Source organism: Ranitomeya imitator, chromosome 2 (assembly GCF_032444005.1).
Source record: "Ranitomeya imitator isolate aRanImi1 chromosome 2, aRanImi1.pri, whole genome shotgun sequence".
NCBI lineage: Eukaryota > Metazoa > Chordata > Amphibia > Anura > Dendrobatidae > Ranitomeya > Ranitomeya imitator.
In genome coordinates this window covers 496548827-496573423 of record NC_091283.1, presented here as the reverse complement: position 1 = coordinate 496573423, position 24597 = coordinate 496548827, and the positions used below count along the sequence as shown (strand labels likewise).

General features: G+C 44.6%; 1 protein-coding gene across 1 annotated transcript in view; it reads right to left on the bottom strand.

Annotated features, from left to right (window-relative positions):
• The window catches only part of LOC138664647 (NXPE family member 4-like), a 405114-nt gene extending 382857 nt beyond the window's left edge, over window positions 1-22257 (bottom strand). Inside the window, exon 1 of the mRNA XM_069751533.1 lies at window positions 22223-22257. The gene's annotated coding sequence lies outside the window, so the exon portion shown is untranslated. The remainder of the gene's footprint in view (window positions 1-22222) is intronic.
• Window positions 22258-24597: the final 2340 nt, after the last annotated feature.

Below are 24597 nucleotides of genomic sequence, written 5' to 3'. Positions count from 1 at the left end.
TGGAATGCCTGGAAGAGTAAAAGGTATAATCCCTCTCAGATGCATGCGAATATCTCCAAAAATCATGCAGGTGAAATTCGCCTGTGAGGAGATTCAAGTCCCCTCTAGGTCGTCTGCTACCAGAAGAGCAATCAAGGTCCACCCGCATGGGGAGATTAAAGTCACCTCATATTATATTGCTACCCTTCACATTCGCAGAGACTTCATGAAAGGTTGTTCTCAGGAATTTATGTTGTCCCTCATTGGGAGCATAACGATTTGTCAACGTGTGTAACTCACCATTCAATATGCACGTGATAGTTAAGCACCTACCCATTGGGTCATTATTTTGCGCTATCAATTTAAAAGCAATTGTATTTTTCACCATGATGCACACACAAGCCTTTTTGGTTGGGTCATTAGCAAATAGAATGTGTGGGAAGAGGGGATGATGGAGCCTAATATTATCCTCAACCAACAAATGGGTCTCCTGCAAGCAGATAATATCTGCCCTTAACCGCTTCACCTCCATCCACATCATAGATCTCTTCTCAGGGGAGTTTAAACCCCTGACATTCAAAGAAAGAATTTGTAAACTCATGGTACCGTTATACTAAAGTCTATACTGCTGGTATTACCCAGTGACCCCACTGGCGGTGTACCGAAACTTATATACAAATAACTGTCAGTTCCATAATAACAATCAAACATCAATATAGACAGAAAATGCCCAGGGATTTGGAGAGAAAAAACCTGGGGGGAAGAAAGGGGAAGGTCAAGTATGTAGTAAAAAGAACCAAAAACTAAGAAATAAAAAGAAGTAAAAACAAAAGGAAAAAGAAAAAAAAAACAGAAAAAAGACCAAAACATAGGTCAATATACGAGGAATCCTCGTAAGAACGCCCGGAACAGTCCAGACTGTCCGCAGAACAGAATCTGCGTAAAGGGGTGGAAGTGAGAGGTTCACAATCCAAAGGCCCACTGAGGGGTGCAGTAGGAGAGCTCAGCCATACAGACACCGTCCGTGTGGCACTGTCAATCCGTAGACCAGTCTGAGGCTATTTTCCTTCCTGTATCCGCAGGTCTGGTAGCAAAGGGTATTTTCCAGGCCGTAAGCCTCTCCTCTGCCTGTTTAGGCGAGGAGCAAGCAACCGTGCGACCTACATAAGTGATAATCAAATGCACAGGATTAAACCCCCATCGGTAACGTATATTGATGTCCCTCAATGCTTTACAGACATGGGCGTATTCTCTCCTTTTGGCCAAGGTAGCAGCTGACAAATCCGGGAAAACCTGGAGATCCCGGAATTTAGGGGGTAGGTCAGGGGGGCTCCTTATCTGCCGCAGGAATGTCTCTTTAGTAGTGTACAAATGAATCTGTGCAAGGATGTCTCTAGGAAGAGATGGATCTAGATGCTTGGGCTTGGGTGTTCTATGAACCCTGTCCGTCAGTAGATCTCTCAAGGAAAGTGAGGGCAGAACAGCCTGTATAAATTTCAGAAGGAAAGCAGCTAAATCTTTATCTGCAACATTCTCAGGGATTCCTCTCACACAAATATTGTTCCTCCTGGATCTGTCCTCTAAGTCGTGCAATTTATTAAACGCCCCTGCTAACTTGCCTTTTATAACTTGGTTTTCATCCACCAGAGTGTTAATTACAGAGACATAGTCGGACATTTTGTTTTCCAAATGATCCGTGTGGGCCCCTAAGGAGTTAATATCTCCTCTTATCTCCTTCAACATGTCCTGCATATCCTCTTTTAATGAGGCGCGTATAGATGTGAGGAATTCTTTCATATCCCCCCTGGTCATAGGTGCAGAGCTGCTATATTGTGCTGCCGCTGAAGTCTCACCTCTTTATGAATCCCGGGAGCCGCGGGAGGAGTGTGATGATCTGGAGGGAGAAGCCGCCGCCATTTTCCGTGCGGCATGTGCGGTTTGAGACCACGGAAAGAAGTCTGGCAGGCAAGGAGGAGAGGCCTTCTTATGAGATCTGCCTCGGGTCATCATGTGCCCAGTCGTTCTGCGGTGCTAGCGGTAAGCGCCTCAGCGGTCAGGAGAGTCAGTGAAAGCTGGTATGAGCCGCGTTATGTCTGGTGGTGCCAAAGCTTGTCACCTCATTTTAGGTCCAGCTTGACAAGGTTAGGTGTGGGACAAGCCCAGGACAGTGTACTTGAGGATACAACTCCATGAAGGATTAAGGAAAGCTCTGGAAAATGATAAAAGTGCTGGTGTTTCTGTTGTTAGTAGTGTTGAGCGATACCGTCCGATACTTGAAAGTATCGGTATCGGATAGTATCGGCCGATACCCGAAAAATATCGGATATCGCCGATACCGATATCCGATACCAATACAAGTCAATGGGACATCAAGTATCGGAAGGTATTCTCATGGTTCCCAGGGTCTGAAGGAGAGGAAACTCTCCTTCAGGCCCTGGGATCCATAGGGATGTGTAAAATAAAGAATTAAAATAAAAAATATTGATATATTTACCTCTCCAGCGGCCCCTGAACTCAGCGCGGGTAACCGGCAGGCTTCGTTGTTCAAAATCAGCGCTTTTAGGACCTGAGAATCACGTCCCGGCTTCTGATTGGTCGCGGGCCGCCCATGTGACCGCCACGCGACCAATCACAAGCCACGACGTCACCGCAAGCTATTAACGCGCTCATTTTTAAAAATGAGCTCGTTAATGACTTTCAAAGACGTAGCGGCTTGTGATTGGTCGCGTGGCCGCGACCAATCACAAGCCGCTACGTCTTTGAAAGTCATTACCGCGCTCATTTTTAAAAATGAGCGCGTTAATAGCTTGCGGTGACGTCGCGGCTTGTGATTGGTCGCGTGGCCGCGACCAATCACAAGCCGCTACGTCTTTGAAAGCCATTAACGCGCTCATTTTTAAAAATGAGCGCGTTAATAGCGTGCGGTGATGTCGCGGCTTGTGATTGGTCGCGGCCACGCGACCAATCACAAGCCGCTACGTCTTTGAAAGCCATTAACGCGCTCATTTTTAAAAATGAGCGCGTTAATAGCTTGCGGTGACGTCGCGGCTTGTGATTGGTCGCGTGGCGGTCACATGGGCGGCCCGCGACCAATCAGAAGCCGGGACGTGATTCTCAGGTCCTGAAAGCGCTGATTTTGAACAACGAAGCCTGCCGGTTACCCGCGCTGAGTCCAGGGGCCGCCGGAGAGGTAAATATATCAATATTTTTTATTTTAATTCTTTATTTTACACATCTCTATGTATCCGATACCGATACCCGATACCACAAAAGTATCGGATCTCGGTATCGGAATTCCGATACCGCAAGTATCGGCCGATACCCGATACTTGCGGTATCGGAATGCTCAACACTAGTTGTTAGATGTTTGAGAAGCGAGAGGTGCAGAGAGCAAATCACAGGCCCTCCTCCCCAGGGGAAGCACAGGCCCGTTACACTCACCAGGTGTCGAGGCTCAGGCTCCAGAGAACCCTTCACAGTCTGTAAAAGCTATTTTCTTGTGGTCCACCAGGCGCATCACACTCTCATGGAGGCTTAGATAGTAAAACGAGATGATTTACAGCAGCAGTGTGGCCGATGGATGTTGATTTCCAGGCTGGAGATCAGGAGCTCCTAGAAGACTTCTGTTTTTTTCTGTGGTCATTTGTACCGACAGCTTTGAAGATGAGTTATGTGAAGAACACCATCCGAGTGACGTTGGAGCCATCTATCCGGGCAAGGAACAGCGTGGTCTTTATTGTACGTGACCTTATTGAGGAAAAGGCTGGAGGAAAGCGGGAGAACATCTATAGCATCAATGAGTTCCCTAATCAAGGTAACTACGATGTTACTTTTATGTCGGAGCATTATTGCCTGAATGTCTATGAGTGGTTTCGGAATCATGCCGGAGATCCCTGTTTGAAGGGAGTCAAATGTGAACCACTGTTTGGTCTTCAGGAAAGGCAGGTGACTATCACTGTCTATAACCCCTTTACTGAACCTGCATTGTTGGAGAGCTTCCTCTCACAGTATTGTGACTTTGTTTCAAAGGGAGAGAAGCAAGTGAACTGTTTAGGAATCTTCAATTGTCGATACAAATATCGTGTAAAGTTCAGAAGAGATCCTGGCAGTGTGGGTGGGTTCAGACACCCTCCGGCGAACTTCTCTGTGGCAGGGCATAGGGGTTTCCTCATGTACCATGGGCAGCCTCTGTTTTGCAGGAGATGTTTCTCTTTTGGACATGTCCAGGCAGACTGCCAGAAGGGGCAGTGTTGCCGAAACTGCAAGAAGGAGGGGCATATGGCTGGTGATTGCCCGATGGCTAAGACCTGTGACGTGTGTGGTAGTAGTGACCACATGTATAAGGATTGTCCGTGGCGGGCGCCTAGACGCTCAGAGAGTGAATGGAGAGAGGAGGAGGAGAGAAGGAGGAGGTTGGCGACTATCAGGAAGGAAACTGAAAGAATGGAGAGAGAGGAAAGGAGGGAGAGGGAGAGGGAAAGACGCTCTGTGACTCCAGATGACATTGTGCTAGCACCCCGTGGTACTATGAGTGATGCACAGAAGGAAGATAAGGAGTTTTGGTTGGCGGCAAAAAAAGTAGAGAAGGGGTTTAATAAGGAAGATCAGGAAGAAGATGAGGAAGAAGATGATGACTCTACTGTGCCTGAAATGTTTTCTCTTGAGAAAGCAATGGATGCAACGGAGGAAGACGTGCATATTTCTGAAGCTGAGAGCCCTGTGCACCCCTCAGATCCTCAGAATATTAGAGGGCTTTCTTCAGATCAGGACAGGGGTGCGAATAAGTGTCAGAGGGAGGATGATGGGGAAAGTGATGAGGCATGCAGTAGTATGCCTAAGAGGAAAATTGGGCCAGCTAAAAAAAAAAATGGAGTGAGCACGAAGGGGTTAGTGGTTCAGAGACTTGCTGTTCAGTCCAAATGGCAGAGGAGGACAATGGTGATACTGGGTAAAATGAAAGCTCAGTGGATCTGTTTTTTTTTTTCTCTCCTTTCTGTGAGTCTTGACCTTTGTCAAGGGCTTTTTGTGTAATGTGTGTAGTTTTGTGGTAATTTTTGCATTGTTTTTTTGTTTTTATAGTATGGGTTTTTCTATAGTTTCTCAAAATGTAAGAGTTTTTAAGAAAGCGAGGAGGAGAGCAGCAATTTTGGATTTTTTAGCTATGCAGAGTGCATCTATTTTTTGTTTGCAAGAATGTGGGATTGTGGATGGTGTGAAAGGGGATGAGTGGTCTTATGGTGCGTCTGTGTGGTCTGGTAGTGCAAATAATAGAAATGATGGTGTGGGTATTTTAGTTAAGGGGCAGGAGGTTGTTTTGAATAATTATTTGGTGGTGGAGGTGGGGAGGTGTATCTTAGCAAATTTTGAATATAAAAATGCTAAGTTTTGTGTTATCAATATTTATGCGCCAGTAGAAAAAAATGAGAGTAAGTTATTATTTGAAAAAGTGAAGCTTTTTGTTCCAGGAAGAGTGCCTGTGGTGATTGTGGGTGATATGAATTGTGATGTGGGGGGAGTGAATGTGGATGTGTCTGGAAAAGTTTTGCTGGAGTTAGTTACTGACTTTGATTTGAGTGATATGCAGCGTGTGTGTAAGGTTAACCCTTTGTTAGATACCTTTTTTTCTGATGGTGGAAGAGCACAGTCCAGGTTGGATTATTGTTTTATTTCTAAAAATATTATTCCTGTTGGATATAAGCAGGATAGGGTCATTTTTTCGGACCATGTTTGTGTGTTGTGCGAGTTAGATATTAATGTTAGTGGTGTGTTTGGAAAGGGTTTGTGGAAATTAAATGTGAAATTGTTGGAAAATGAAGCTGTGAGGAAGGAGTATGTGAGAAAGTATGAACAGTGGTGTAAAAGTAAGGAAAGTTTTGGGAATGTTTGTGAGTGGTGGGATTGGGTTAAGAGGCAGACAAAAAAGTTTTTTAAAAGTGTGGGGTATGAATTTGCGGCAATTAAGAGGGAAAAGTTTGTTAAGTTGAATGCCCGTTTATGTTTATTGTATAAATTGAGGGAAGGAGGAATGGAGGTGGAGGAGGGGATAAAAAAGGTTAAAAAAGAAATTAAACAGTTTTTGGAAGAGAAAGGGAAGAGTATTATTTTTAGGGCAAAAATTGATAGAATGGAGCAAGATGAAAGGTGTTCGAGGTTTTTCTTTAAAAAGGTTTTTGGGAAAAAGCAGAGTATGGGTGTTTTGAATGCAGAGGATGGAAGAGAGGTAAGTGGGGAGGATATGTGTGAACATGTGGCTAAGTTTTATGAGGAGCTGTATGCAGTGAAGTGGAGGGATGAGGCTTTGGAGCAGGATGTACTAAGTGTATTAGAAAATAAATTGAGTGAGATGGAGAGAGAGAGAGTGATGGGTGAGGTGACAGGTGATGAGGTATGGAAGGTAATGAATAGCATGGCGTTAAATAAGACTCCAGGAGAGGATGGACTTCCTATAGAGTTTTATAGGGTGATGTGGCATGTGATTGGTAAGGATTTTGTGGATATGTGTAAGTATATGTGGTCTAGTATGGAGGTGGCTGAGAGTATGCGTGCAGGGATGGTTGTGTTAATACCTAAAAAAGGAGATTTGAAGAGTTTAAAAAATTGGAGACCGATAACGTTGTTGAATTGCGATTATAAGATCTATGCGAAAGTAATGGCGAATAGGATGCGTGATGTGATAGAGAGTGTGATTGGGGATGAACAGTGTTGTGCAGTGCCTGGGAGACGTATACATGAGTGTGTGTGTATGTTGAGAGATTGTTTGTGGGACTGTATGAGTCGGAAGAAGAGTGTATTTGTTTTGAGTTTGGACTTTGAAAAGGCGTATGATCGGTTATCACATAGTTTTTTGTTCCGGGTATTATTGAGAATGGGGTTTCCGCCTGATTTTGTTTGGAGGGTGAGGAGCTTATATAAAGACATTTATAGTTGTGTTTTGATGAATGGTTCTGTGGGTAGAAGAGTGAATGCTTTTTCAGGTGTGCGACAAGGTTGTCCTTTGTCTCCTGTGGTTTTTATTTGTGCGATTGAACCGTTGCTTTGTATGTTGAGGAAAGATAAAGTGATTAGAGGAGTACAAGTGCCAGGAGGTGGAGGGAGGGAATGGAAGGTTAGTGCTTATATGGATGACGTGTGTGTGTTGTGTGATTCAGAGTATTCTGTGAGGCGGGTGAAGTTATTAGCGTCTATTTTTTGTGGTGCGTCAGCATTAAAGGTGAATTGGGAGAAGAGTGAGTGTAAGGTTTTTGGGGGAGGGGTTTTAAGTAAGGATGTAGGAGTGAATGAGGTGACTGGGTCTATTAAGGTTTTGGGGGTGAAATTTTCAGAGAGTTTGGATGGGAAAGAAAGTTGGGATGATGCGAAAGGAAAGGTTGAGCGGAAGTTATGTTTTTGGAAGATGAGAAGTCTTTTGTTTTTTGGAAAAATCTTAGTTATTAAAAGTGTGATTTTGCCTATTTTCTTATATATTGCAGTGGTCTTTCCGCCGGGGTATATGTGTATGAGGGGGTTAAATAGGATTCTGTTTGTGTTTTTGTGGAATTCAAGAATGGAGAGGGCTAGGAGGGAGGTTTTGGTGAAACGTTTAGAAAAAGGTGGGTTGGGTTTTCCAAACCTTGAGGTGTTTTTTGGTGTAAATATTGTGGTTTTTGTGTTGAGGGTGATTAGGATGGATGGCAAGTTTTCTTGTCTGTGTAGGTTTTTGTTTGGGGCGTATTTATTTCGTTTGAAGTGGCGAGAGAGGGATCTGAGGTATCCGGTTGCTTTTGACGTGCCTAGATGGTATGTGTGGGTTTATAAATTTTTGGTGAAGTATGAGCTATGTGATGTGGATGTTAGGTTGTTGAGTAATAAGAAGGCTGTATATAGGATGATTGAATGTAGAGAGACAGAGTGTGAATGTAGAGAGACAGAGTGTGGAATAAACATGGTAAGAGGGAATGATATAGAAAAAGTATGGAAGAAAGTGCGGTTAGACGGTATGACGAATAGGCAGAGTGAGATTGTGTGGCAGTCTTTGCATGGAGTGTTACCAGTTAGGGAATTTCAGAAGAATCGTGGGTTGGGGAGAAATGATATGTGTCCGAGAGGTGGATGTGGTGGAAGGGAAAGTGTAATACATGTGTTTTGGAATTGTCATTATGCTAGGGAGGTGATTGGAAGAATGGGACCGTTGTGTAAAGAATTGTGTGGTGTGAGCTTGTTATCATTCGAGTTGTTCATGTTTGGCTTGGGAATGTGTGATGGAGTGAAGGAGAGAGTGTTGTGGTTAATAGTTGCATGTATAAAGGAAGTATTATGGGATGTGAGGAATGTGTATGTTTTTAAGAGAAAGGAAATTGTAGTAAAGAATAGTCTAAAAGTGATTTTGGGGAAGATGTATGTGTGTTTTCTATGGGATAAAAGAAGAAGGGGGGAGGTGGATGCCGAAGGGATTTGGAAGGTGAAGAAGTGGAGATACCTTGTAAATATGTCTTGACTTGTTTTTTTTGATGTTGTAGTAAACTGAAATTTTCCGATGATGATGGGAACAGCTTTTGTGTTTTGGATTTGACGCAGCTGTTTGGGATTTTTCTTTGGTCTTGGAATTCTGGACCGTGGATTTTCCCATCTGAGGGAAAAAAAAGAAAAAAAGAAACAGCTGTCTGTGGATGGATACCATGCTTGGCATAGGTGGCTTTCCTTCACAGGATGCTGCCCTTCCCGTGGTTGTTCCTTCCCGGGGAAAGGCCTGGCTATTCACTGCTTGCGTCGAGAAACACGTGATGGTGTCTCCGCAGCTTCTTTACATGCATCTGCATATTTCCCATAAGGGATGGGGGCAGTGTTCTGGAATCACTGCGTTGAGAAACACGTGATGGTGTCTCCGCGGTGTTGGATGTTTTGGTCTCCCCGAGGCCAATCATCTGTGCCTTTATAGCCTTTTTACTAGGCACTGCTCCTAATAGCCAGATTCCTACTCCACACTGATGAGGGGCAAAAACCCCGAAACAGCTGTCTGTGGATGGATACCATGCTTGGCATAGGTGGCTTTCCTTCACAGGATGCTGCCCTTCCCGTGGTTGTTCCTTCCCGGGGAAAGGCCTGGCTATTCACTGCTTGCGTCGAGAAACACGTGATGGTGTCTCCGCAGCTTCTTTACATGCATCTGCATATTTCCCATAAGGGATGGGGGCAGTGTTCTGGAATCACTGCGTTGAGAAACACGTGATGGTGTCTCCGCGGTGTTGGATGTTTTGGTCTCCCCGAGGCCAATCATCTGTGCCTTTATAGCCTTTTTACTAGGCACTGTTCCTAATAGCCAGATTCCTACTCCACACTGATGAGGGGCAAAAACCCCGAAACAGCTGTCTGTGGATGGATACCATGCTTGGCATAGGTGGCTTTCCTTCACAGGATGCTGCCCTTCCCGTGGTTGTTCCTTCTCGGGGAAAGGCCTGGCTATTCACTGCTTGCGTCGAGAAACACGTGATGGTGTCTCCGCAGCTTCTTTACATGCACCTCAATGCTTTACAGACATGGGCGTATTCTCTCCTTTTGGCCAAGGTAGCAGCTGACAAATCCGGGAAAACCTGGAGATCCCGGAATTTAGGGGGTAGGTCAGGGGGGCTCCTTATCTGCCGCAGGAATGTCTCTTTAGTAGTGTACAAATGAATCTGTGCAAGGATGTCTCTAGGAAGAGATGGATCTAGATGCTTGGGCTTGGGTGTTCTATGAACCCTGTCCGTCAGTAGATCTCTCAAGGAAAGTGAGGGCAGAACAGCCTGTATAAATTTCAGAAGGAAAGCAGCTAAATCTTTATCTGCAACATTCTCAGGGATTCCTCTCACACAAATATTGTTCCTCCTGGATCTGTCCTCTAAGTCGTGCAATTTATTAAACGCCCCTGCTAACTTGCCTTTTATAACTTGGTTTTCATCCACCAGAGTGTTAATTACAGAGACATAGTCGGATATTTTGTTTTCCAAATGATCCGTGTGGGCCCCTTAGGAGTTAATATCTCCTCTTATCTCCTTCAACATGTCCTGCATATCCTCTTTTAATGAGGCGCGTATAGATGTGAGGAATTCTTTCATATCCCCCCTGGTCATAGGTGCAGAGCTGCTATATTGTGCTGCCGCTGAAGTCTCACCTCTTTATGAATCCCGGGAGCCGCAGGAGGAGTGTGATGATCTGGAGGGAGAAGCCGCCGCCATTTTCCGTGCGGCATGTGCGGTTTGAGACCACGGAAAGAAGTCTGGCAGGCAAGGAGGAGAGGCCTTCTTATGAGATCTGCCTCGGGTCATCATGTGCCCAGTCGTGCTGCGGTGCTAGCGGTAAGCGCCTCAGCGGTCAGGAGAGTCAGTGAAAGCTGGTATGAGCCGCATTATGTCTGGTGGTGCCAAAGCTTGTCACCTCATTTTAGGTCCAGCTTGACAAGGTTAGGTGTGGGACAAGCCCAGGACAGTGTACTTGAGGATACAACTCCATGAAGGATTAAGGAAAGCTCTGGAAAATGATAAAAGTGCTGGTGTTTCTGTTGTTAGATGTTTGAGAAGCGAGAGGTGCAGAGAGCAAATCACAGGCCCTCCTCCACAGGGGACGCACAGGCCCGTTACACTCACCAGGTGTCGAGGCTCAGGCTCCAGAGAACCCTTCACAGTCTGTAAAAGCTATTTTCTTGTGGTCCACCAGGCGCAGCACACTCTCATGGAGGCTTAGATAGTAAAACGAGATGATTTACAGCAGCAGTGTGGCCGATGGATGTTGATTTCCAGGCTGGAGATCAGGAGCTCCTAGAAGACTTCACTAGAGCTCTTGATGGCGTAGTTAGACTTGAGCTGCAGGAAGCCACCCATGATTGTTTTCAAGATAAAGTGCATGTTCTGTTGTTGACTGCAGATTGAAGCTTGCGGGATAGGTCAACCAATCCATGGTGTCACCAACTTTGGTGTGGATGACGATGTCACAACTGAGCAGATTTGCTGTGGCCATGATTTCAGCATCAGTTGCCCAGACTCCATCACGAGAGATGCCAGAGGTGTTCACATATTCATTCACAGCTTGATTACAGTAGCCCTGTAGTTTTTTGGACAAGTCAGTTTTCATGTGGTGGATGACTTTAGCTCTGAGAAGGGAGTAGTTGTCCTCTGTTCCTGTCAGGAAATAGCTGATGGCCCGAAAATAGCAGTTCCCATCACCTTTGGTTTTATATGTACGCCGTGGTTGTCCAAGATCTCTTGTGCCTCCAAAGTACACAACCCTATTAAACGTAAGGTCAAGAGTGGTGGTAAGATACTTCCTTCCTGAAGTGGGTTGAAAGTCTTGGTTTGCTGGTGTTTCTTTGTGGCAGAGTCACTAGGACAGTCATCAGGGGACTGTGGTGGTAGAGAAGTCTCTTCATCCTGGTAAATCTTAAGGTTGCTGGCATGGTAGGTGTTGCTTAGTATCTTGCCAGTCTTATTGTTCTTTAGTTTTACTTGTCCCTTGGTTAAGGATTCCACAAGTAAGTAGGGTCCAACCCAGTATGGTGCCATCTTTGAACCCATGCGATGAATACGACATTGATTCTTGATATAAACAATGGTGCCAGCAGTGATTTCTTTGTTGCTCTTGTGTCGGGGATCAAAGGCACACTTTTGGTGTTCCTGAGCAGAATGGATGTTGGTACTTACAGTGGAGAGGAACCTGTTATGAATGGTTGTGAGTGTATTTAGCACATCAGGGTTGGCATCATCTGAAAGAGACATGACATCCACAGTTTCATTTTCTGATGGATTGAGGTCAATAGGAAGCTTAGCCTTTCATCCATACATGACTTCAAATGGAGTGCACTTGGTTGAGGCATGCACAGATGTGTGATAGGCAAAAAAAACACCAGGGATGAACTGGTCCCAGTTGGTTCCTTGGTCATTGACAAGCTTGCAAAGAGATTGAGTATTCGATTGTCACGTTCCTGCTGACCATTTGTTTGTGGGTGGTAGGCAGATGAAATGCGGTGATCTGTTTTAAAATTATCCATCAGGTTGTCGATGATCGAGTTCACAAACTCTCTTCCCTGGTCGCTAATCAGAGTGTCCATACAGCCTAAGCGGCAAAAAATGGTGTACAAAAAATTTGTTACTGACATGGCACTCTTGTATGGAACAGCTGTTGCTTCAGTCCACTTCGAAAAATGATCAGTGACAGCAACTATATATTTGTTGCCGTTTGATGTTTCCTGAAGAGGACCGATCATATCAATCCCAACTAAGCTCCATACTTTTCCAGGCAGTGGTATACTGTTGAGTGGTGGAGCTTCTTTGCTGATTTTGGGACATGTGACAAAACATTTTTGACAGGCTTTGAAATGTTGGTAAACATCATTCTTCATTCCCTTCCAGTAATAACGGTCAGAAATTTTGGCAAATGTTTGTCTCTACCAAAATGGCCACCAGAAGTTGGGTTGTCGTGTCAGGCCTTCAAGATATATGGCAGTCGGTTTTAGTGAGAACCTCCTTTTTTCCATAGTATATTATCCCTTTCTCTGCTCAGTATGGCTTAGATGTTTGTCTAAACTGGGACATGGCATTTGAATGTTTCTCTGGAGGTAGATCGTAGATCCACTGGGGGTACTTTTGTTCTGTTGCAGTGTAGAATCTCAAAAGCTGATCATATACTTGGTCTTCCATTGTTGTCAAAATTGGAAAACTTTTTTTTTGTTGGAGGTGTTCCAAGTTCACTTTATATACCTTATCAGGATAGAATAGGAACACACACTGGAGAACTTAAGGTGCATATCATAGAGAGCAGAGGGAAACATACATAACAAGATACAACACATAACATTAACTATGCACTGGTGGAACTGCACCATCTACTGTCAGTTCAATGTAATGCCTCCAACACATGCTATAAGTCTAGTCCCTTGCACTAGATTTGCTGCTGATTTTCAACAGGGAAAAAATGAGCAGTCAATCTGCATCAAAATTCGCATCCCAATGATGTGGATTTTTTTGTGCAGAAGCACAGCAGATTTCTCCATGTCACGTGGAAGATGGAAATCTGCTGCAGACTGCATGAAAATCTGACAAAAGCCACATAAAATGGTATATGGTTTGTGTATGTGCATCTATATATACTGTAGCACTACAGCAGCGAAAACACACTAATATTCTGCCCTAGAGGAGTATAGACCATAGGTATATTATACCTAGGCCAGATTATACTCCTCTGGGCCAGAATATACCCCTGCTGCTGTAGATCAGATTTTTGATGCTTAGGAGAACCATTGAGTGATGTACTCAAGAACGGTGCTCCAGACATCGCACAGGGACCCCAGACATCACACATCGCACAGGGGTCCTAGACATCTTAGGCTAGTTTCACATTTGCGCACGGCTGTGTACGCTCTTAGTGAAGCCCCGCCCACTGCCACGCCTGCCAGTTAAGCTCCGCCCAGGTACGCATGCGGCCTGCGTTCCCTATCTTTATCATTGGATAGGCAGGCCCTGCGGATGTTTGCGTTTGCGTTCGCATGCGTTGTTTTGACGATTTGGTGAATTCAACAAAATCCAACTTGTTGCCTTCGCCGCGGGTTGCAGCACCATCAAAAGAATGTGGGCAGAGCTTAACCGGCAGGGAGCAGCAGTGGTCAAGGCTTCACTGAGAGTGTATGCATGTGCACGGCTGTACGCAAATGTGAAACTAGGATTGAGTGATATACTCAAGAGCAGGGCCCCAGACATCGCACAGGGGGTCCCAGACAGCGTACAGTGGGTCCCAGATAGCACACAGGGGGCCCACACAGCGCACAGGGGACATGTGCTCTGTCTATTTCCCCTCCTTCTGCACTCTCTTACCCCCTTGCTCACTGTCTCTGCCCCTGTTCACTATTTGGGACCCCCTCTGGGCTGCCTGGGGTCCCGTGGGCTGCCTGGAGCCACTCTGTGCTGCCTGGGGCCCTATGGGCTGGCTGGGGTCCCTGTGGGCTGCCAGGGGTCCTGTGCACTGCCTGGGGCCCCATGCACTTCCTGTGGCCCTTGTGCTCTGCCTGGGGCCTCTCTGTGCTGCCTGGGGCCCTGTGCGCTGCCTGGGGCCCCTGTGTGCTGCATGGGGCCCTGTGTTCTGCCTGGGGCCCTGTGTGCTACCTGGGGCCCCTGTGTGCTGCCTGGGGCCCTGTGTTCTGCCTGGGGCCCTGTGTGCTACCTGTGGCCCCTGTTTGCTGCCTTGGGCCCTGTGTGCTGTATGGGGCCTTGTGCTCTGCCTGGGGCCCCATGTGCTGCCTGGAGCTCCTATGGGCTGGCTGGGGTCCCTGTGGGCTGCCTGGGGTCCTGTGCACTGCCTGGGGCCCTGTGCACTGCCGCTTTCCCTTGTGCTTGTGCTCTGCCTGGGGCCCCGTGCACTGCCTGGGGCCTCTCTGTGCTGCCTGGGGCCCCTTTGCACTGTCTGGAGCCCTGTGCACTGCCTGGGGCCCCTGTGTGCTGCCTGGGGCCCCTGTGCACTGTCTGGGGTCCTGTGCGCTGCCTGGGGCCCTGTGCGCTGTATGGGGCCCCGTGCACTTTCTATTTTCTCTGTGCTCTTCCTGGGGCACCTCTGTGCGGCCTGGGGCCCCTCTGCTGCCTGCGGCCCCTCTGTGCTGCCTGTTGCCCTGTGCGCTGCCTGGGGCCCTGTGCGCTGCCTGGGGCCCTGTGTTCTGCCAGGGGCCCTGTGTGCTGCCTAAGGCCCCTGTGCGCTGCCTGGAGCCCTGTGGGCTGCCTGGGACCCTGTGGACTGCCTGGGGCCCCTGTGGATTGCCTGGGGTCCTGTGCACTGCCTGGGGTCCCGTTTGCTGCCTGGGGCTACGTTATTGATTATATCACTCAATGGTTCTCAAAAGGCTGAAAAATCTGATCTATAGCAGCTGGGTTATATTCTGACCTGGAGGGGTATAATCTGGACTAGTCCAATTTATACCCCGGGGTATAGTTTGGGCTAGGCCAGAATATACCCGGGGTATAATCTGGCCTAGGCCACTTTAACCCCGGGTATATTCTGGGTGTGGGGGGGTTTAATCTGGCCTGTTACACTGGCTTTAAAAGCTGTTTTCCTACACCCAGATAAGAGAGCCTTCGAGGCCTTGTGTAGCCAGACAATGACACTGGCTCAACACCTCCAACCTTAGGTGCTATTGTGCTTTTGCCACTACCACTAGATGCACCACCACCACCACCACCATCAGTACCAGCTGGCAACCACTGCCCACGGGCTCTTCCACCAGACTTCCTAATTTTTTGGAAAATCTAACCAAAATAACAACCGTTATATGGTACTGTAAAACAAGGTAGAAGGTGTATGTAAACTTGTTGAGAATTTAAATCTCCCTTTTTTTTGGGAGACTGAACCAAAACTCAGGCCCAGTGTATAAAACAATGCAATGTAAGTGGCAGAAAGTGGCTGGCTGATATACGAAAAACTAACGGGACTGAAGTATCTCCACTTTGTGAGAATTTGAATCTCCCTTTTTTTGGGGGAGACTGAACAAAAACTCAGGCCCTGTGCATAAAACAACACAATGTAAGTGGCAGAAAGTGGCTGGCTGATATACAACAAACTAATGGGACTGAAGTATATCTACTTTGTGAGAATTTGAATCTCCCTTTTTGGGGAGGGGAGACAAACAAAACTCAGGCCCAGTGTATAAAACAACACAATGTAAGAGGCAGAAAGTGGCTGGCTGATATACGAAAAACCAACAGGACTGAAGTATATCCACTTTGTGAGAATTTGAACCTCACTTTTTTGGGGGGAGACAAACAAAACTCAGGCCCAGTGTACAGTATATAACAACGCAATCTAAGTGGCAGAAAGTGGCTGGAAGATATATGAGAAAATACAAGGACTGTAGTACAATTTCAATCTCCCTACAATGATCTCAGGACAAGTATGGCAGCAATAAAAACGACTGCTGCACACAAAAGTGTGGACAAATAAACAAGATAATTGTGCAGAAGGAGCAACAGGATTTTTGCTTTTAAAAAAGCAGTTGGTTTGCACAGCAGTGCGCAAACAGCAATGCAGCTATCAGGGAGCCTCCAAAAATATAGCCTCCACTATCCCTGCAAAAAAATGGTGGTGTTGGACAGTGGAAATCGCTACAGCACAAGCAGTTTGGGGGTTAATCTTCCCTCCCTAACGATATCCCTTCTTCTGATAAAGCTGCAGCAACCTCTCCCTATGCTACGATCGGCAGAAGTAAGATGGCGGTCGGCGTGCACGCCCCTTTATAGCCCCTGTGACGCCGCAGAAAGCAAGCCAATCACTGTCATGCCCTTCTTTAAGATGGTGGGGACCGAGACCTATGCCCACACTCTGCGTCCCCCTTCATTGACTGAAAAATGGCGCTGAAAGCGTCATACGAAATGCGACTTTGACGCGTAGATCACCGACCTCATGGCCGATCCCACACCAGGATCGGGTCGGGTTTCATGAAACCCGACTTTGCTGAAAGTTGGCGATTTTTGAATTTGTCCGATCCGTTTCGCTCAACCCTAGTCATTACCCTGGAAAGGATGCTCCTTAACATATTTCCCAGGAAAATCCATTTTGGTTTCGTGCTTGTATGTTTTATTGTGAGTCTGGAAAAGTGGCGTAATACTGACAACATTGTTCACAGCAGTGACCTGGGAGTCAGACGTTCCCTTGTAATTTGAGCACTGTTCCCATCGATTTTCGCAATTTTTAGTCCATCTGCAGACCGTTCGGGGGGGCCTCAGTAAAAATGCTCTAGTTTCCCACATACTTAAATTGGGCTCGTTGCTTGGGTCAAGCACCCGAACATTCCAATTTGCTCGACCCGAGCAACGAGCACCCGAGCATTTTGGTGCTTGCCCATCACTAATGATTATGACTAGTGGGTTGCCACTTTATTAGATCCACATTATAAATCCAAATTTTGCCAGATGATTCCTGCCCTAGAAAAAGACCCGTGAATGCTGGAGCATTGAAATACGTTTTTATATAAGCTTAAGAGAGCTTTTCCCCAAGACAGCAGTGAAGCACACAGTTTGCATCTCAGTTGTAGACTTCCAACATCCGTCCTGACAATTCGACAACTCCAAAACATTAGCAGCAGCAGTGGTGTAAGTGGAAGAAGCAATTTCTGTAAGTCGTTTAACACTTTTTTTTAAGACAAACTCGTGCTCCAGCACAACAGAGTCCAAGTTTTACACGTGGTGAACAAATGGAGAGGATGGTGCAGGAGTATCTAGATCTAAATATTGATACCATCAGGGAGGGTTTGGAGAGGATGGTGCAGGAGTATCTAGATTTAAATATTGATACCATCAGGGAGGGTTTCGACCTTTTCACATTTTGGTCTTCAAAAATTGAGGGTTGGCCTGAGCTCGCCTCACATGCCTTGGAGGTTTTATCGTGCCTGGCAGCTAGCGTTCTCTCAGAAGGTGTCTCCAGCGCTGCTGGTGGTGTTGTGACGGATAAGCGCATACGGTTGTCCCCTGAAAGTGTTGACTGCCTAACTTTCATTAAGATGAACAAGTCATGGATCTCCAAAGACTTTTTCACCCCAATCCCAGACTGTACAGACTAGGTGATATTGCATTTTTTAGTGTGATGCATTAATGTCATGTAACTGCACTCTGTGATATCTTTAGTGTTGCTTCTGTGGCTACTGCTTCTGTTTACACAAATTTGTGGAAATGTGAACAGTCATGGTCAGTCTACATCTACTGTTAACTGTAGTGGAAGATGTGTCGGTCCCAATTATACTATTTCTATTCTCGTGAAAGTTATTCCACTTTGGTGATGTCAGGCCCTCATTTTTTAAAATGTTAACACTCCTTGTTGGGTGTCAATCTGCTGGATTGGGAGTAGAGAAAGACCTGTTGGTCCCTATTATACTATTTTTTGCTGAGGTGAAATTGATGCCACTTCTGTGGTGTAAGGCCCTCATTTCTTTAAATGTGAACACTCCTGGTAGGATGTCCATCTGCTGCAATGGGTGTAGTGAAAGCCCTGTCAGCCCTTATTAGATTATTTCTACTGTAGTGAAATTGATGCCACTTTGTGGTGTAAGGCCCTCATTTCTTTAAATGTGAACACTCCTGGTAGGATGTCCATCTGCTGCAATGGGTGTAGTGAAAGCCCTGTCAGTCCTTATTAGATTATTTCTACTGTAGTGAAATTGATGCCACTTTGTGGTGTAAGGCCCTCATTTCTTTAAATGTGAACACTCCTGATAGTGTGTCCATCTGCTGGATTGGGCGTAGTGAAAGACCTGTTGGTGCCTGTTCTACTGTTTCTACTGTGTTGAAATTAATGCCACTTCTGTGGTGTAAGGCCCTCATTTCTATAGATGTGGACACAACTTGCAGGGTGTTCATCTGCTGGATTGGGTGTAGAGAAAGACCTGTTGGTCCCTATTAGACTATTTCTACTGTTGGGAAATTGATGCCACTTCTGTGGTGTTAGGCCCTCATTTCTTTAAACGAGAACACTCCTGGTAGGGTGTCCATCTGCTGGACTGGGTGTAAAGAAAGACCTGTCAGACCCTATTAGACTAGTTCTACTGTGGTGAAATTGATGCCACTTTTGTGGTGTCTGCCAATAATTTTTGGAAATGTGAACACTCCTGGTTAGGTCTCCTTCATACATTGCCTGTTGCAGTAGGCCTCCGAGGCTGTCAGGCCTACACTTCCTTGCACTCAACTACCCATGTTACTATCCTTAAATTTTTCTGACAATGGTAGTCTAGAAAACTGATATTTGTGCCACCTGAGTGTGGCTCAGCATGAAAGCAGGTAGAGGTGTTCCATGATTTATCAGGGCTCCCAGCAAAGGGGCCCTACACCAATCCCTCACCCACCTCGTCTTACTGTGACGTTCATTGGAGTGCTGTAAATGCTGGCCCAGACCCTGATACCTCATGACTGGCTGAATGCTGCTGTTCCATGCTAAAATTTGTACTTTGTACTTTGGATGAGATGAGGCCACTTTCTTGGTGTCTGCCCCTCATTTGATGTGTTTTGGCAGCATTTGGGGCTGTTCTAAGGGGTTGTGCATGTGTTTCTTTTTGCCTCCCATTGAATATAATGGTGTTTGGTAATGTTCGGCGAATATTCGACAAATTAATCTGTGAATATTGCAAATTCGGCAAGCGTAATCCAAATCAAATAGTGAAATATTCGCTCCTCTCTTGTTTGAAGGACATGGCAGAGTCAAGGATTACTCTGAGGCAGCGGACTTCCGGGACATGGGAAAGTGTGATTTCATTTATTGTGATAGATCAGGATGGGAAGATATGTGAGATGGAGGAAAGATAATTAGTTCAGATTTGTCCACATTGAGCTTGACAAAGTGAGAGGAGCAGAAGGAGGATATGGCTGATAGACACTCTGGGATTCTGGACAGCAAAGAGGTAACATCTGGGCCAGAGAGGTAGATCTGAGTGTCATCAGCATATAGATGGTACTTGATGCCATAGTTATGAGTTGTCCCAGGCCAAGGGTATAGATTGAAAAGAGAAGGGGTTCTAGGACAGAGCCTTAAGGGACACCAACAGAGAAAGGTCGAAATGAGAAGGTAGTGTGGGTGTAGGAAACGTTGAATGTGCAGTTGGTAAGGTATGAGGAGATCCAGAATAGGACAAGGTCTTTGAAACCAAATGAAGAGAGGATCTGTAGTAGGAGGCAGTGGTCAACTGTGTCAAAGGCAGAGGGGTCAACTGTGTCAAAGGCAGAGGACAGGTCAAGAAAGAGGAGTATAGAGAATAGTCTGTTAGCTTTGGCTGTAAGTAAGTCGTTAGTAAGTTTGGTCAGGGCAGTCTCAGTGGAATGGTGAGGGTGGAAGCCAGACTGTAGGTTGTGGAAGAGTGAGTTAGATGCAAAGTGAGAGGAAAGTTCAGTGTGGATGTGCTGCTCAAGGAGCTTGGAAGCAAGTGGGAGCAAAGCTATGGGGTGCTAGCTGGACATTGTGCTCGGGTCAAGAGATGGCTTTTTAAGGATGGGTGTGATTTTAGCAGGTTTGAAAGCAATGGGGAAGGTACTAGAAGTTAGTGATACAGGTGCATCTCACAAAATTAGAACTCTTATATTAGATAGAGTCATTACAAATAGAGTGATTTATTTTGAGTGTTTATTTCTGATAATGTTGATGATTATGGCTTACAGCCAATGAAAACCCAAAAGTCATTATCCCAGTAAATTAGAATACTTTTTAATACCAGCTTGAAAAAATGATTTTAAAATCCAAAATGTTAGCCTACTGAAATGTATGTTCAGTAAATGCACTCAATACTTAGTCGGGCCTCCTTTTGCATCAATTACTGCATCAATGCGGCATGGCATGGAGGGATTCAGCCTGTGGCACTGCTGAGATGTTATGGAAGCCGAGGTAGCGTTGAGAGCAGCATTCAGCTCGTCTGCATTGTTGGGTCTTGTGTCTCATCTTCCTCTTGACAATACCTCACAGATTTTCTATGGGGTTAAGGTCAGATGAGTTTGCTGGCCAATCAAGCACAGTGATACTGTTGTTTTTATACCAGGAACTGGTACTTTTGACAGTGTGGACAGGTGCCAAGTCCTGCTGGAGAATGACATTTCCATCTCCAAAAAGCTTGTCTGCAGAGGGAAGCATGAAGTGCGCTAACATGTCCTGGTAGACGGCTGCGCTGACTCTGGTCTTGATAAAACACAGTGGATCTATACCGGCAGATGACATGGCTCCCCAACCATCACTTATTGTGGAAACCTCACATAAGACCTTGGAAATCAAGGTCCCACAGTCTGGAAGAAGAGTGGAGAGACCACAATCCAAGCTGCTTGAGGTGTCGTGTGAAATCTCCACATTCATGCTTCCCTCTGCTGATAAGCTTTTTGGAAATGGAAATTTCATTCTCCAGCAGGACTTGGCACCTTTCCACATTGCCAAAAGTACAGGTGGTTTAAAAACAACAGTATCACTTTGCTTGATTGGCCAGCAAACTCACCTTACCTTTACCCCATAGAGAATCTATTTGGTATTGTAAAGAGGAAGATTAGAGTCACAAGACCCATCAATGCAGACAAGCTGAATGCTGCCATCAAAGTGACCTGGGCTTCCATAACCCCTCAGCAGTGCCATAGGCTGATCACCTCCATGCCACGCCACATTGATGCAGTAATTGATGCAAAAGGAGGCCCAACCAAGTATTGAGTGCATTAACTGAATATACATTTCAGTATGCCAACATTTTTGATTTTTAAATCATTTTTTCAAGCTTGTGTTATAAAGTAATCTAATTTTAAAACACTTAAGTACTTTTAAAACATTTTCAATTCACCTCACAATTAATAATAAAAGGAAACTTTTCACATGAAATAAACGAAAATAACCTGCAGATATTGGGTTAATCTGAGTTCTGATCCTACAAGGTGCCTGCATTTTCACCTCGCTGCCAAAAGGAAATAAACTTTATTTTCCCTGGCAGCATTTGAGTTTCAGTCACAAGGGTGTCGTTGGTGCGGTTTTAGTCACCGATATGTGTATAGAAAACGATGGCAGTAACTGCACCTCCGGCACTGATTGACAGCATGCCGTGATCTAGAGCAAGCTGTCAGTCAGTGCTGGACAGGTTCAAAACACCATTAACCTGCAGATTAACCCCATATCTGCAGGTTAATAGCTTTTCTTTCAAGTGACAATTTCCCTCCTCGTAGAGCTCTAGTGATGTAGAAATAAACAATGCAAAACTGAAGATTTTTGAAACGTTAAATATAATACTTTTTTAGATTAGATACAGTAACATCTATTTACTGTAAGTACCTGACAGCCTACAATTAAACCCTTCAGATTTTCCAGTCTTTTGATATCCAAACAAACTGACAATTTTTTTTTTTTTTACCAGTCACGGATGTACCTACCATAGAAGCAGCAAGGGCACTTTCCATATGGTTCTCTGAAGCAAAGGGCCAAACTCAGATTTGGTATTTCAATGTTAAAGAATAAAGATCCAACACCAAGAATTTCAAAAATAACAAAAAATGACTTATCAGTCTGCCACAACAGCATTTCAAAACTTTCTCCTTCGCTCTTTGAAATTTGTTAAATAATAAAAGATTTTTTTTTTTTTTTTACCCATAATGGGCTTTCAAGGTAAATAAACAGATGTAGCAGAGGCAGAGCTAATGATATTAGATATAGCAACGCTATACATAAGACTATAGGTAAATTTAATTCAGTTATTAATACGTGCAAAATATATCCTACATCAGAAATATAACTACACGATGGGCAATTAATGAAATACTTCACTTACCTATTGGAGCCAGATGTGAAAAATGTTAGATTGGAGCTTAGATGCTGTGTGAAATCAAATAGTAGAATGGCTTACTGACGGGGAGGTGTTACTACAGCTCAGAGACATTCTTTGATTGATGATTTCCATAAGTTTGTACAGATGCAATTGTTGGGTGTAGCCAGCGTAATGCCTACAGTAATTAAATAAAATCAAAGTCCTTTATCTTTCCATATTTAAAATTAGAGATTAAAAACATTGTTGAAAAACAGTGCAAAAAATATTTAGGATGAACCTTACGCATTTAGTACAATTCAGTTCTTATTCATTGTACTATGAATGGTACTATGAATATGAACTGAATTGTTTGAAATGAGTGAAATTCATCCATTTTACCATGGAATAATAAAGGACTATGAATCTATTTAATATCTGTGGACATATTGCTGTATATACCCAATATTTGCATCTTGTGAGGGATTGCCTTAATTCGATGCTTCCTCAGGTAGACGCAGGAACACTTTGGCAGTAAAACACCTGCTGGTTTATTAAAGTCCACATAGACCAAGGCAGGCTTCAGAAAACAAAACCAGATCATTCCTAGCTTAACCCCTTAGTGACAGAGCCAATTTGGTACTTAATGACCGAGCCAATTTTTGCAATTCTGACCACTGTCACTTTATGAGGTTATAACTCTGGAACGCTTTAACGGATCCCGCTGATTCTGAGATTGTTTTTTCATCACATATTGTATTTCATGTTAGTGGTAACATTTCTTCGATATATGGTGTACATTTTTAAAATTTAGCAATTTTCAAAATTTGTATATTTATGACCTTAAATCACAGAGATATGTCACAAAAAATAGTTAATAAATAACATTTCCCACATGTCTACTTTACATCAGCACAATTTTGGAAACAACATTTTTTTTGTTAGGGAGTTATAAGGGTTAAAAGTTGACCAGCAATTTCTCATTTTTACAACACCATTTTTTTTAGGGACCACATCACATTTGAAGTCATTTTGAGGGGTCTATATGATAGAAAATAACCAAGTGTGACACCATTCTAAAAACTGCACCCCGCAAGGTGCTCAAAACCACATTCAAGAAGTTTATTAACCCTTTACGTGCTTCACAGGAACTGAAACAATGTGGAAGGATAAAATGAACATTTAACTTTTTTTTGCAAATATTTTTCTTCAGAACCATTTTTTTTTCACAAGTGTAAAAACAGAAATTTAACCATAAATTTTGTTGTGCAATTTCTCCTGAATACGCCGATACCCCATGTGTGGGGGTAAACCACTGTTTGGGCGCACCGCAGAGCTTGGAAGTGAAGGAGCGCCGTTTGACTTTTTCAATGCAGAATTGGCTGGAATGAGATTGGATGCCATTTCATGTTTAGAGAGCCCCTGGTGTGCCTAAACAGTGGAAACCCCCACAAGTGACACCACTTTGGAAACTAGACCCCTTAAGGAACTTATCTAGATGTGTGGTGAGCACTTTGAACCCCCAAGTGCTTCACAGAAGTTTATAACGTAGAGCCGTGAAAATAAAAAATCGCATTTGTCCCCAAATTTTTATTTTCACAAGGGTAACAGGAGAAATTAGAGCACAAAAGTTGTTGGGCAATTTCTTCTGAGTATGTCGATACCCCATATGTGGGGGTAAACCACTGTTTGGGCGCACCACAGAGCTTGGAAGAGAAGGAGTGCCGTTTTACTTTTTCATTGTAGAATTGGCTGGAATTGAGAACGGACGCCATGTCGCGTTTGGAGAGCTCCTGATGTGCCTAAACAGTAGAAACCCCCCACAAGTGACCCGATTTTGGAAAATAGACCCCCAAGGAACTTATCTAGATATGTGGTGAGAACTTTGAATGCCCCAGTGCTTCACAGAAGTTTAAAATGCAGAGTCGTGAAAATAAAAAATATATTTTTTCCACAAAAAAGATTTTTTAGCCCCCAAGTTTTTATTTTTGCAAGGGTAACAGGAGAAATTGGACCCCAAAAGTTGTTGTCCAATTTGTCCTGAGTATGCTGGTACCCCATATGTGGGGGTAAACCACTGTTTGGGCGCACGGCAGAGCTCGGAAGGGAAGGAGCGCCATTTTGGAATGCAGACTTTGATAGAATGGTCTGCCAGCATTATGTTGCGTTTGCAGAGCCCCTGATGTACCTAAACAGTAGAAACCCCCCACAAGTGACCCCATTTTGGAAACTAGACCCCTCACAGAACTTATCTAGATATGTGGTGAGAAATTTGAATGCAAAAGTGCTTCACAGAAGTTTATAATGCAGAGTCGTGAAAATAAAAAATATATTTTTTACCACAAAAAAGATTTTTTAGCCCCCAAGTTTTTATTTTCACAAGGGTAACAGGAGAAATTGGT